This window comes from Coptis chinensis, chromosome 3 (genome assembly GCF_015680905.1).
Source record: "Coptis chinensis isolate HL-2020 chromosome 3, ASM1568090v1, whole genome shotgun sequence".
In the NCBI taxonomy this organism is placed as follows: domain Eukaryota; kingdom Viridiplantae; phylum Streptophyta; class Magnoliopsida; order Ranunculales; family Ranunculaceae; genus Coptis; species Coptis chinensis.
In genome coordinates, this window is record NC_141458.1 from 67322944 (window position 1) to 67336573 (window position 13630).

The window sequence follows — 13630 nt, forward strand, 5'->3', positions numbered from 1 at the left end:
ACAAGCAGCAATCAACCTTCTTCAACACAAATCCTGTCAAGACTTATCAACTGTGTTCATTTTATGAACACACCCAATAAGCATACATGCAAATCGGGTCAACATTATAAACAATGTTGGTATGAGTAGCCCTAAAATACAAATCATACCTATACATATATATATACACAATCAATAAGGCAGTTAGTTCCTCCACCGATACGCCTTAACTTCCAACGACGAATACAACATTCTTAATTACAATAATTGAGGCAAGTAGTTCCTCCACTGAGGCGCCTTAGCTTCCAATTCAATAATAGTAAGCATTTAGTTCCTCCACTGAGGCGCCTTATAGCTTCAAACCGAACTAGATCAACTACATCTAATAATAAAATAACAAAAAATAAACTTACTCTATACTTACACTGGTATAGGCTTAATCACAGAGTGGGTCACACCTGCATAAATAATCAATTCAACCCACCCTTCTGCAGAACCGTTTTGAATGCAACATAAATTACAATAAATCATTTATTAGATATTTAACGTACACTTTGTTATATCATCACAATTATTATTTAGAGTTTCTTCAAGTGTCTCTAGAATCACGTCGTCTCTATGTTTCACCTAGTTTCCCTGGCTACCACAATCGCTTCCCAACGCCAAACATGTACATCCACATGCCTCCCCTCACATAATGAACCACTACGTGCGTAGTTACCCTAAGCGGGATATTTCATACCAGGTAACCCCCACACGAATGACATTATATGGGTACTACCACTATTCGGCATAAAATATCGCGATCTCGTTCTAGTTTTGCGAACGAGATAATCAAACCACTATTCGCCTACGATTTCCCCACACATGGGTCAATCAACATCTCATACACCCTATACAAGAGCCAATCATATCACATACGCCCAACACAAGGGCCAAATCACATGAGTTGTGGTAGCTAGGTTATAGGATTTTCGTTACGTAATTTATTCAGGTATCATACATATATATCTCATAATCATTCCACACTCTATCAGGTTCCAATAAAATTATTGCACTAATCCACAATTCCTTTGGAAATATCACAATTATTATATCACCTCATAGTAGCATCTCACCGATATAATAATGGAGCGTTTACATTTATTTTTCAAAAAAATTGCATTTAATATATATCCTAATATATCATATCATTTAACAGAACAACAATTTCAATATACCAAATAATGTCAAAATTTCTCCAAACGTACTGCATAACATTTTTATATCATATCACTTTAGGAATATCACGTTTCTTAAAATTTCACTCTTGTCACGTGTCAATAATTGCATAATATCAACGTCAAATCTTTCTCAGATAATGACCAACCAGTTTATACAGGCTTCCACAACATTCTACCATTGGATTAGTCCATAGAATTTAATATATAAAAAAAAAATGTAACACAAAGTCAACGGTCAACAGTCAAAGGGTTGACTGGTCAACAGGTCAAGCCCAACAATCCCAAACCAGTATTCATCCATATGGGTCCTGATGCAAACCCATATGTAAAACACTTCAACCCATGGTCCTAATCCAACTAACCAAAACAAAACCCAAAACCAATGCCCAAAACCAAAGCCCAAAAGTCTAAACACTTAAAGACCCAATTGGACCCATTTTAAGTCATATGGACTTGCCGAAAACCAAAAATAGAACTGGCCCAAAGAAACTAATAGGTTTCGGCCCAAAACAGCTAATAAGTTTCGGCCCAACAACAAAACTGAAATTTCGGCCCAAAGCCTAACAGAGAGGTCATCTTCCTCACCTCACCAGCAGCTCTCCTCCACCACAAACCTCCACTCATCCGCCACCCTCATCCCAGCAGTTTTAACCCTCATGAAAAACCCCATCTATCGATACCATCAAAACTCAAAACCCTCGCTACTCCAAAACTCAATCACACCACCATTAATAACTTCTTCAAGCTACAACTACCCCCATTCGACAGCCCTCACACACCCCCACTACCACCAACCATTAGTCAACCAAACCAACCTACAGTATAGACTATATTAGATTATATTGATACCCTTCATCCAAACTAGACCTGGATCGTCCGCCATTAACGACCCCTCCAAGCTTCGACAGCACCCAACCAACCATCAATTCAACAACCCAACCCTTTACAACAACAACCAAGCGCCATTCAGCTATAACCACAACAATAGGAGTTCAAAACCACAACCAAAAGAGTTCAGAATCAAATAATATACAGGACGATTTTCTTTGGTCTTGAGCCGCCATTAACGGCCCATAAAGCTTCAACAGTTCACTTTCATAGTTTCAATATTTCAAATTTCAATAGTTCAGCAAATCAATATGCTAACATATAACAAGTTTTAACAATACGACATGATGCAGAATAATAACAAGAGAATGAGTAGTAAAAATGAACGGAAACCTTGGACAGGGAAATATGTCTGTATGGACGTAAAACTATAGGTTCGATGAAATAGTAAAATAACTACTCACCTTCGTATTCAGCAGAAAAATATATATAATAGAACGCCAAAAATCCGATCCACAGCTAGCTAGATAAGAGGTGCACAAATCCGCCATGTCTCCATTCTTCTTTCTTTTAGTTAAGGTGTTTAGTTCTTAAGAAAACCTTATTTTTCTGAAAACCCTGAATTTATGATAAACCATTCTATTCCAAAGAATTTATATTCTGCTTAACATTTTAGAAATTTCCTATTTTACCAACTATCTCTATTCCTAATTATAGAATATTCTTCTATACTATAAGTACTATATTTATTATATACCTTATATTAATATATCTTTTGAAAACTTTCCAAATATTAAAAATCTCTACCCAAAAATTCAAAATTCAAAATACTAATTTTCCCTCCTTTCTCTTTCTATCAAAAAGTCAAGCCCACATTTACTAACCCGTTGACCAAGAAATAAATATCAAATTCCGAAATACTAAATATTGTTACGACATAATGGAAAAATAATTGTCGTCTTACATTTTTAATTTCAAGTATGTGCAAATCTTATTCAACAAATCACAATCTTATTTAAACAAAACAAATTTTATGAATGTACACTTAACAGAAAATACAGAAAGCACACTTATTAAAAAACACAGATAACAGAAAATTCAACTCAGACAAATCAAACTTAAACAAACTTATTAGTTGTTCCTTTGGTTGTGGCGTGCACCATAACGTGCCCAATGATGTTCAACCAGATCATTCTTCAATTGTTGATTAGTAGCTCCACAACGAATACTTAATGTCCTGGCTACTATGTTTTGCACAAACAAATAGTCATTACTCTGCATCTCAACTTCATGCCACAACTGTTCATCTGAAGGTGGTTTCCACTTTGGAAGTTGTACATTACGTTCATTCTCAACAATTATGTTATGAAGTATAATACATGTCTTCATTATATGGGATAAAGCTCCTCTGTCCCACTGACGAGTAGGCCTGCTAACAATTGCAAATCTAGCATATAAAACACCAAAACCATGTTCCACGTCTTTACGAGCTGCTTCTTGCACTTTTGCAAAGTTAGTATCCATGGGAGTAGCAGGAGATAAGATTGTTTGAATTAGTGTAGCCCATAGTCGATATATTCCATCAGCAAGGTAGTAGCCCATGTTGTAAGGATTGTTATTAACTTGATAAACACAAGCTGAAGCTGTTCCTCTGACTAAATTATCAAATAAATGAGAATTATCTAATACATTAAGATCATTACACGATCCAGCCATTCCAAAGTATACGTGCCAAAACCATAGCTCCTGGTCTACAAGTGCTTCCAAAATCACAGTTGCTTTTCTAGCATGGCCCAAATGAGTTCCATGCCACACAGTTGGACAATTTTTCCATACCCAATGCATACAGTCTAAACTACCCAACATACTTGGCCAACCGCGTTCTTCACCTCCTGCAAGCAAATGTGTTACATCTTCTTCCATTGGGCTTCTCAGGTACTGTTCTTCAAAACAGTTGGCAACTGCATTGCAAAAATGATGAAGTGATTCTCGGGTCGTACTCTCAGCAAGTTTTATCCAGTGATCCATTGAATCAGCTAGACAACCATAAGCAAGCATCTGTATTGCATCTGTCATTTTTACCAAACCCGAAACCTCAGGCAAACCAAAAGCATCACAAGAAGACTTAAAATATGGATCAAAATTAGTGACAACTTCCAATATATTGTTAAAAAATGGTCATCTCATACGAAACCTATGAAGAAACTTACCTGCTGTCACACCCCGAATTTCGAAAAAATCGGAAAAACAATATTTGTTCCCGACTTCGATTTTCGAGGTGTGATGCACTCTCAACTTTCGAAAACCCATTATCCATTTAACTATTCCAATAATTGGAAACCAATAAATTTTTTGAAATAAACAAAATTTATCTTCATTACAAAATTCACAAATATAATTAAGTTACAAATTTCCTTTCAACAACTCTTTAATTATAATTACAACTGAAAATACAAAAAATATTGTCTCAATTAAAATCTACTGCACCTCAAGGGAAAACAAAACATATCTTGTAATGAGACGCTAACGCGAACCACAAGCAGCAATCAACCTTCTTCAACACTAATCCTATCAAGACTTATCAATTGTGTTCATTTTATGAACACACCCGATAAGCAAACATGCAAATCGGGTCAGCATTATAAACAATGATGATATGAGTAGCCCTAAAATATAAATCATACTTATATATATATATACACAATCAATAAGGCAATTAGTTCCTCCACCGAGGCGCCTTAACATCCAACGAATAATACAACGTTCTGAAGTACAATAATTAAGGCAGGTACGTAGTTTCCTCCACTGAGGCGTCTTAGCTTCCAATTCAATAATACTAAGGCATTTAGTTCCTCCACCGAGCCGCCTTAGCTTCAAACCGTACTAGATCAACTGCATCTAATAATAAAATAACAAAACTAAAACTTACTCTATACTTAAACTGGTGTAGGCCTAATCACAGAGTGGGTCACACCTGCATAAATAATCAATTCAACCCACCCTTCTGCAAAACCATTGGGAATGGAACATAAATTACAATAAATCATTTATTATAGATTTAACGTACACTTTGATATATCATCACAATTATTGTTTAGAGTTTCTTCAAGTGTCTCTAGAATCACGTCGTCTCTATATCTTACCTAGTTTCCCTGGCTACCACAGTCGCTTCCCAACGCCGAACATATACATCCACATGAATCCCCTCACATAATGAACCACTACGTGCGTAGTTACCCTAAGCGGGATATCGCATACCAGGTAACCCCCACACGAACACTATTATGTGGGTACTGCCACTATTCGGCATAAAATATCGTGCGTCTCGTTTTAATTTTACGAACAAGAAAAATCAAGCCACTATTCGGCTACGATTGCCCTACACATGGGTCAATCAACATCTCATATACCCTATACAAGGGCCAATCATATCACATACGCCCTACACATGGGCCAATCACATAAGTTATGGTAGCTACGTTCTAGGATTTTCGTTACGTAATTTATTCAGGTGTCATACATTTATATCTCATAACCATTTCACTTTATCATGTGCATGCCAAATACATTATTGCACTAAGCCACAATATTTAGAAATATCTCAATACATCTCATAACGTCTTTCTTTCTTTCACGTGCCAAATAAATTATTGCACTAAACCACAATCCCGTGGGAAATATCCGCAAATATTATACTACCTCATAGTAGCATCTCACAGATATAATGATGGAGCGTTTACATTTATTTCTCAAAGGTATTGCATTTAATAGATATCCTAACATATGATATCATTTAACAGAACAACAATTTCAACATACCACATAAAGTCACCATTACTCCAAACGTATCGCATAACATTTTTATAGCGTTTTAGGAATATCATGTCTCTTACAATTTCAATCTCGTAACGTGTCAAAAATTATACAATATCAACGTCAAATCTTTCTTAGATAATGACAAACCATTTTATACAGGCTTCCACAACATTCTACCATATGATTAGTCCATAAAATTTAATATATCAAAATGTAACATAATAAACAATCAACATTCAATGGTCAACAGTCAAAGGGTTGACTGGTCAACAGGTCAAGCCCAACAGTCAAAAGTCCTAGACCGGTGGTCAACCAGGTCCTAACCCAAACCCATGTTTAAAACAGTTCAACCCATGGTCCTAACCCAATTATCCAAAACAAAACAAGGGGAAAAGCCCAACACCAAAAGTCTAAAACTAGCCCATTTATTCAACCTGACCCAATTGGGGACATAAAGATCAGCCCACATAAAAATGAAAACTGACCCAAAGAAATAAGAGAAACTGGCCCAAAACACAAATGGGTTCGGCCCAAAGAACTTAAACTAAACCAACCCAAAGAAAACTAATCTAAAACCCAAGCCCGAGCCCAACCGAAGTCATCTCCCTCACCAGCTCCCTCCGCCACCAGCCACCACCGGATCAGCTACTCCTCACTTCCTCATACCCACGGTTTCACTCCTCATCAAAAAACCAAACATCTTTAATTAACCCACCACACCCTTTTAACAATTGTCGAGATCTCTCCCCAATCTAGATCTCAACCGCCATTAACATTTGTCAAAGCTTCAATCGCACCACTCTCCAGCACCTAAACAACCATCAACAACCCACAACAAACCAACCAATTCAAATCACAACAACAAGAGTTTATAACAAAAATCAAGACAGGCGACGCCATTAATGCCTGATTCAAAGCTTCGACAACCACCCGTAATACCACCAAACATCATCCAACCAAAATCAAAACATAATAAACAACATCTAGATTCAAATAACACATTTCAAATCATAGACTGGGCAATTTCTTTGTTTTTGGCTTTAGCCGCCATTAACGACCTATTCCGAGCTCCAGCAGATTCAATTAAGAGTTCCAATGATTAACAACTAAAAATACTAACTTTTATCAGTTCAACAATTAAACTAGATGAGAGAAAAATAGAATAAAGACATAGAAAAAAAACATATCAAAACAGGATCAAAACACAGTATGAGCACAGACCATTTTCCAGCATTGTGAAATCAACAAATACAGACCATTTTCCAGCATTGTGAAATCAACAAATAATGAGAATTTTTTTATATAAAAGAAATTCATAAAATATCTACTCACCTTCGTATTCCTGCAGAAAAATATATAAAATAGAACGCCACCAATCCGATCCACATTTAGATAAGAGATGCACAATCCGGGCTCCGTTCTTCTTTGTTTTAACTTGTCTAGTTCTAATGAAAAATTTTGTTTTCTTAAAAATTCTCCATTTTTTTTTATAAACCATCCCATTCTAAAGAATTCTCTGCCATATTTTACTTTAAGAAACTTTCCATATTTTCTCCCATAAATTACGAAATTATTCTCTCAATATTTCCTTACTAGTAAAATCTCTACACTTTATTTTAAAACTTAAAAATTTTCCTATTAAATCATTTTCAAACCAAACAAACTATTTTCTCATTTTTTTTTAAAAGTCAAACATACATATTCACTCCACTTAACTTAAGACTTAGTCAATATTATATCATTATTATTATTATTATTTTGCAAAATAATTAATTTTGGACATTTAATAAAATGAGGGTGTTACATTTGCTTTATAAGTTGGTCTAGCAGCAAAATAATCAGCCACCAACCGTTCATGCGCACCAACACGATCGCGGTTAGTGTATTCTCTACCATCAACAGATCCACCCCATTTTGGTATAGATAAAAGCGTTGAAAGCAGGAATCATTGACGCTACTACAACTACATCACTTTGCATTTGTTGAACGATTGCGGTATTTTCATCATCATCGTCGAAAATTAGTTCACTTACTCTTTCGCACCAATTGCTATTATGACTACTAGAACCTATGAGACAAAATATAAAAAGTTTATGACTAATGAGAGGAGACGAAGAAATGAAAAAAATGTGTTGATGTTTCACCTGTGATTCATTTGATATATAGTGTAGAAAATGGAAGGAAATGATGGACGTGAAAATGGTTTGGTGCCATAGAAATTGAGGAAAATGATAGACGGGACAACTTTTGCCGTTTAAAAAAAAAAAAAAAAAAAAAAAAAAAAAAAAAAAAAAAAAAAAAAAATGTCTAGACGGAACAACTTGTGCCGTGCAAAATCGAAACAAGAAATTTTTGGATTTCGCATTGATACTTGACTCGTTTTTAACTATTTTCATCCACTAAAAACGCTGATGTGTCACAACAAAAAATAGAAATGCCCTCTTAGTAGGGGTAGATTATTATATTAATTATATCGATTGGGGACCATTATTACCAAGGATTTGGTACAAGGCGTAAGACATGTTTTAGATAAAGAGGCCCGACCATTTATCACACAAAATCCAAGTTTTCATGGTCCAAACCTATCCATTCAAATTTATCAAATCTTTTCACGAGTTTGGTCTAGATCGAGTATGGAATCTAATCACTTAGCTTTAGAAGTTTTATTTTTTATTTGTTATTATTATTTTTGGTTAGTGGAGTAGTACCATAGTTCAAGATTTCAAAATTTTAGAAATTCCGACAAATCTAAAAACTGAAATTCTGACTTTTATTCCTCTATATTTTGAGTACATTTTGAAATTTATATTCTTTCGACTCTTAATCTGAAATTTCAAATTTCACAAAAACCGAAATATTAGATGGAATTTCAAAAATTTCGTCGAAATCACGAACTATGAATAGTACATACTACATAGTTGCTATTCGTTTTATTGGGTAATAAATTGGAAAGGAATATATACATCACTAACATCAGATGTCTTAAAAAATTTCACCATCCAGCTGAGACCAACGGTACAATCTGCCAACACCGTTATTGGTCCATGTTTGAACTATAGTTCGTGATTCCGAACGAAACTCCAATGGAATTTCGGTTTTTCAAAAAAACGGAATTCCGAATATAGAGTCGAAATATTTGAAATTCAGAATATAACAAGGGTCGAAATTTAATAAATTTCAGTTTTTGAATTTGTCGGAATTCCGAAAATTCCGAAATTCCGAACTATAGTTTGAACTCAATACATATCAGGATTTTATTTGATTAAGCAGCTCAATTATATTTCCACTTAAATTTATTCCATAATTATAGTTCTTGATGCTTGGTGTACGTATTTATGTGATACATCATGGGGTTTACTCTCACATCATAGACAAAGTCGTTTGAGTTCAATTCCTTGATCAATTGCTCGATGGACAAGATTTACGTTTGGGGAGCCTTTGGGTGTATAGGCCTATACGCAGAAATGATTGTTGGTATGATTTCAAATTATTTGGTACTAGGGTATGCCCGTGCCTACGGCCCGCGAGACCTCGACGCGCCTGCTACATTATCCCGACAACTCATCGATTGTAAAATATGAATTTATAAATACAGCCCAGGCCATCCCAATTACCCATTATCTATAAGCCCAAATCAATTGGAAGCGCTAAGCTTTATGGGCTAGATATTGCAATTGTTGACTTTTGGTTGATTTTGGATAGATCCAATAGTATTGATTACACTTAACAAAATTACACAAACTCTCCAAACACTTAGAATGGGTCACAACTTAGAGAACTATTGGATGGAGTCTTTGTGGGCTCCATACCATTACTTTTTATTAGATAGATAGCTAGATTTGAAAATCCCCTCCTTGCGTGCCGGATTTTCAAATAGTTTGACCCGCATTAAATGGGAAGTCGTATGAGATTTCGGATAAACAATGTTGGGTCACTACTTGCATGTATAAGGGCGTTCTGAGAAAATCCCTGCACGTGCCCTCATTGATCACTGTCAATGTGGACAATATATTAAATGTTGGTATGTGGTGGATGTTGCGTCCTAGATACAATATCTCCAACTGAGTTCCAACTGAGTCCACCTGAGTTTTGAAATTCCGACCGATTCTGCCAGAGTTTCGCTACTAGCTCATCATTAGTGAAGTGGTGAAGGAGATCCAATCTCTGGGTCTACTCATAAACTCCTGCCTCTCAAGAGGAAGAACTAAAATCTACCAAATCCTCAAATTAGCTTCTTTTGGGTTTATTTATGGAAGATCATCACCTTAATTCAATTCGGATTTGTATCAGTAAGTTGATTGTGTTGTTGTTGGGAGAGAAGACACTTGTTGGGGAAGTAGTTTGTGGATAATAGCAAAAAATCCCAACTCCATTCCAGCCATTATAGGTATCTTCATCTTCACAGTTGCAAATCACTCATTGATTACCAAAATAAGATTGATTATTGGATTGCTCTCTCCGGAATAGACCTGCTTAGTGCGCTGCTTCAGGGGATTGATGGTCTTGGTTATCTTCCTAACTTCTGGACAAGGGTTTTGTGGCGGGTTAGATTGAGATTTGATTGAAGATATAAGGGATAATCTGGTAGTATGTGAAGTTCTTTCTTTCCAGGAGTTTTCTTTGAAACTCAGGAAGAGGAAGGTGTACAAGTAGCTTCTGTGTTCAGCTGATTCCATTTTTTATCAGAGCTGATTAAGCTCAGGATCAAGTGTCCCTTTTTTGGAAGAGCATATTTTGCTCACTAGGTGGTAACTTTTAGGCATGATAGCCTTAAACTGTCGGGGGATGGGCACCTCCTCTTCAGTTCATATCATAAAGGACCTCATCGGTGCCCACGATCCGGATGTCATTTGCTTGTCTGAGACTAAAGCAACAGGAACAAGAATGGAAACAGTAAGGAAGCAGTTAAAATATCAAGGTAGTCATGTAGTACCAGCGGATGGAAGAAAAGGTGGTCTCACAGTTCTATGGAAGGAAGATTGTAATGTGGAGATACAGGCAGCAACAAAGAACTATGTCACAGGCAAAGTTACAAATCTTGGCTCTGTATCATCATCTTGGGTATTTACATTTGTCTATGGAGAACCAATTTCTCATCATCGGAAGAAAGTTTGGGATGAGTTAACAAGTTTAGCTTATCATATAGACGACCCACGATTCTTTTCGGGATTTTAATGCAATAACAAGTTTAGATGAAAAGAAGGAGGGGAATAATATTAGAAGCGAAAGCATGGTAGACTTTAATGACTTTATAAATGGCATTGGATTGGTTGATTTAGGATACAGAGGTTCAAAATTTACATGGTGCAATAATAGAGCATATGGAAGTCACATAATGGAGAGGTTAGACAGAGCATTAGCTACTACTTCATGGATGGAATTTTTCCGGAGGCTAAAGTCACAACAGATCACAAATGTTTCATCGATCATCTTGCCCTTTTCATAAGTTTACATAAAGCCGAGCCAATCACAAAGAAGCCTTTCAGATTTTATGAAAAATGTGGTTGAGAGATGACAACTGTAAAAATGTTATTGAGCATGCCCGAACTCGAGTGGAAGAAAATGAGAGTATGTCACCGGGTAGCACGTAAAAAAAAAGCCACAAGGGAGAAACTAAAGGTATGGAACAAGAGAGAGTTTGGGAATGTGGTTTTTGAGATTAGAAATGTTAAAAAACAGCTTGAGAAGTTGATGACTGGGGACATGACTGAAAGGAAGTATCAGAAGATTCAAAGCTTGAAATCCAAGTTGGTAGAGTTAATTGAGCGAGAGGCTAGCATGTGGAGGCAGAAGTCAAGTCAAAATTGGGTAAAAGACTATGACGAGGAATACGAAGTTTTTTCATATCTCCACTGTATATAGGAGAAGGAAAAATAAGATAGATAAACTCAAAAATGAACAAGGGATTTGGAAAAAGGGCAGAGAGGAGGTAAGTGGAGTGGTTAATTCTTTTTTCACTGATCTTTTAGCACAGATAGCCCAAAAACTGATTCTTCTATTCTTAACCTATTCAAACCTGTTATAACAAGTCGAGAGAATGATATTTTGGGAAAGATACCTACTGATACGGAAATATGGAATGTTGTCAAGAAGTTACACCCCCTTAAAGCACCAGGACCTGATGGCTTTCAGGGGGTGTTTTATCAAAGTTGTTGGGATATAGTAGGGCCTCTCATCACCAAAACTGTTAAGAATTTCTTCCTTTATAACATGCTCCCACCTGATTTGAATGAAACCTTTATAACTTTGATTCCCAAAATCCCTTCCCCAGACCACATCTCAAAATTTCGACCCATCAGTCTTTGCAACTTCACCTACAAAATCATTTCAAAACTCCTTGCCAATAGATTAAAAGCCCTCTTTACACAAAATAATATCCCTTTTCAAGGTGCTTTTGTCAAAGGAAGATTCATTGGTGACAACATAGGATTGGTAAAATTAAATTTTCCATCACATGAGTAGAATGGAAAAGAAGAAACAAGGATGGCTAGCTCTCAAATTGGATATGAAAAAGGCTTTTGATAGGGTGGAGTGGCAGTTCTTATATCAAGTTTTTGAAAAGCTTGGTTTCAGTAACAAATGGATAGCTATGATTAGAAAATGTCTAGAGACAGTATCATATAGAGTTCTTTTAAATGGTTCACCCTTGAGTCACATTCTTCCTCAAAGAGGTCTAAGGCAAGGAGACCCCTTGTCTCCATATTTATTCATTCTTCTTACGTAAGCAATCGCCAAGACCGGCTGGAAAAGGCGAAGAAGAAAAGAAGCTCGATGGAATTAAGATGAGACAAAACTCTCCTCCAATCAATCATTTGTTATATCGATGATTTTGATAGTATTCAAGAAGGCAAGTTTGAATCAAGCCCCGTAACATGAAGGAAATACTTGGTCAAGATCTTTGCAGCAATACCACAGTCAAGAAGTTAATCGGATGAAGTCTAGTGCTTTCTTCAGTCGGAATGTACATCAGCGGCACCAAAAGATTCTTCTTAGAAAATGGAAAGTGAGAAGATTCATGGAAAAAGAAAAGTATTTGGGTGTGCCAATTTTACTGGGTAAGAAAAAAGGGCAAGATTTCGAATATCTGGTGGACAGATTACAGAAAAAAGTTGCAGGATGGAAGGCCAAGGTTCTCTCACAAGCAAGTCGAACAACTCTGGTTGAAGCAGTGGGTCAAACAGTTCCAATATATGCTATGGGTGTGTATCATTTACCTACTAGTATATGTGATAAGTTGGATCAGATCAATAGGGATTTCTGGTGGAATGGCAATGCAAATTCAAATGCGTGGCACACCCTAAGCTGGGAAAAACTATGCAAAGCAAAGATGAATGGAGGCTTAGGATTCAGAAGAGCAAGAGACATGAACATGGCAATGCTTGCAAAACACAGCTGGAGAATGATAAATGATCCTGATTCTATTTGGGCTAAGACATTCAGAAGTTTATATCAATGGGAAATGATTTCACAAGACACATCTAGAAAAAAAAAACCTACATCCTATTTCTGGAAAGGAGTTGTGAAAAGTATGGACTCAGTGAAGGAAGGATACATGTGGAAACTAGGAGATGGTAATAGTATACATACTTTTACTGAACCTTGGTTGCTCCTTAACAATAAACCAATCCGGCTGTTAGACCATGTCATTGATAACTTCTCTTTCTCGGCAGTGGATGATAGTACACATGTAAGTCATCTGTTAGAAAATGATTCAACAGATTGGAATCAAGATAGGTTGGGAGAATTGTTTCCCAAACCAATCGTGGAATGCATCAACCTCAAGG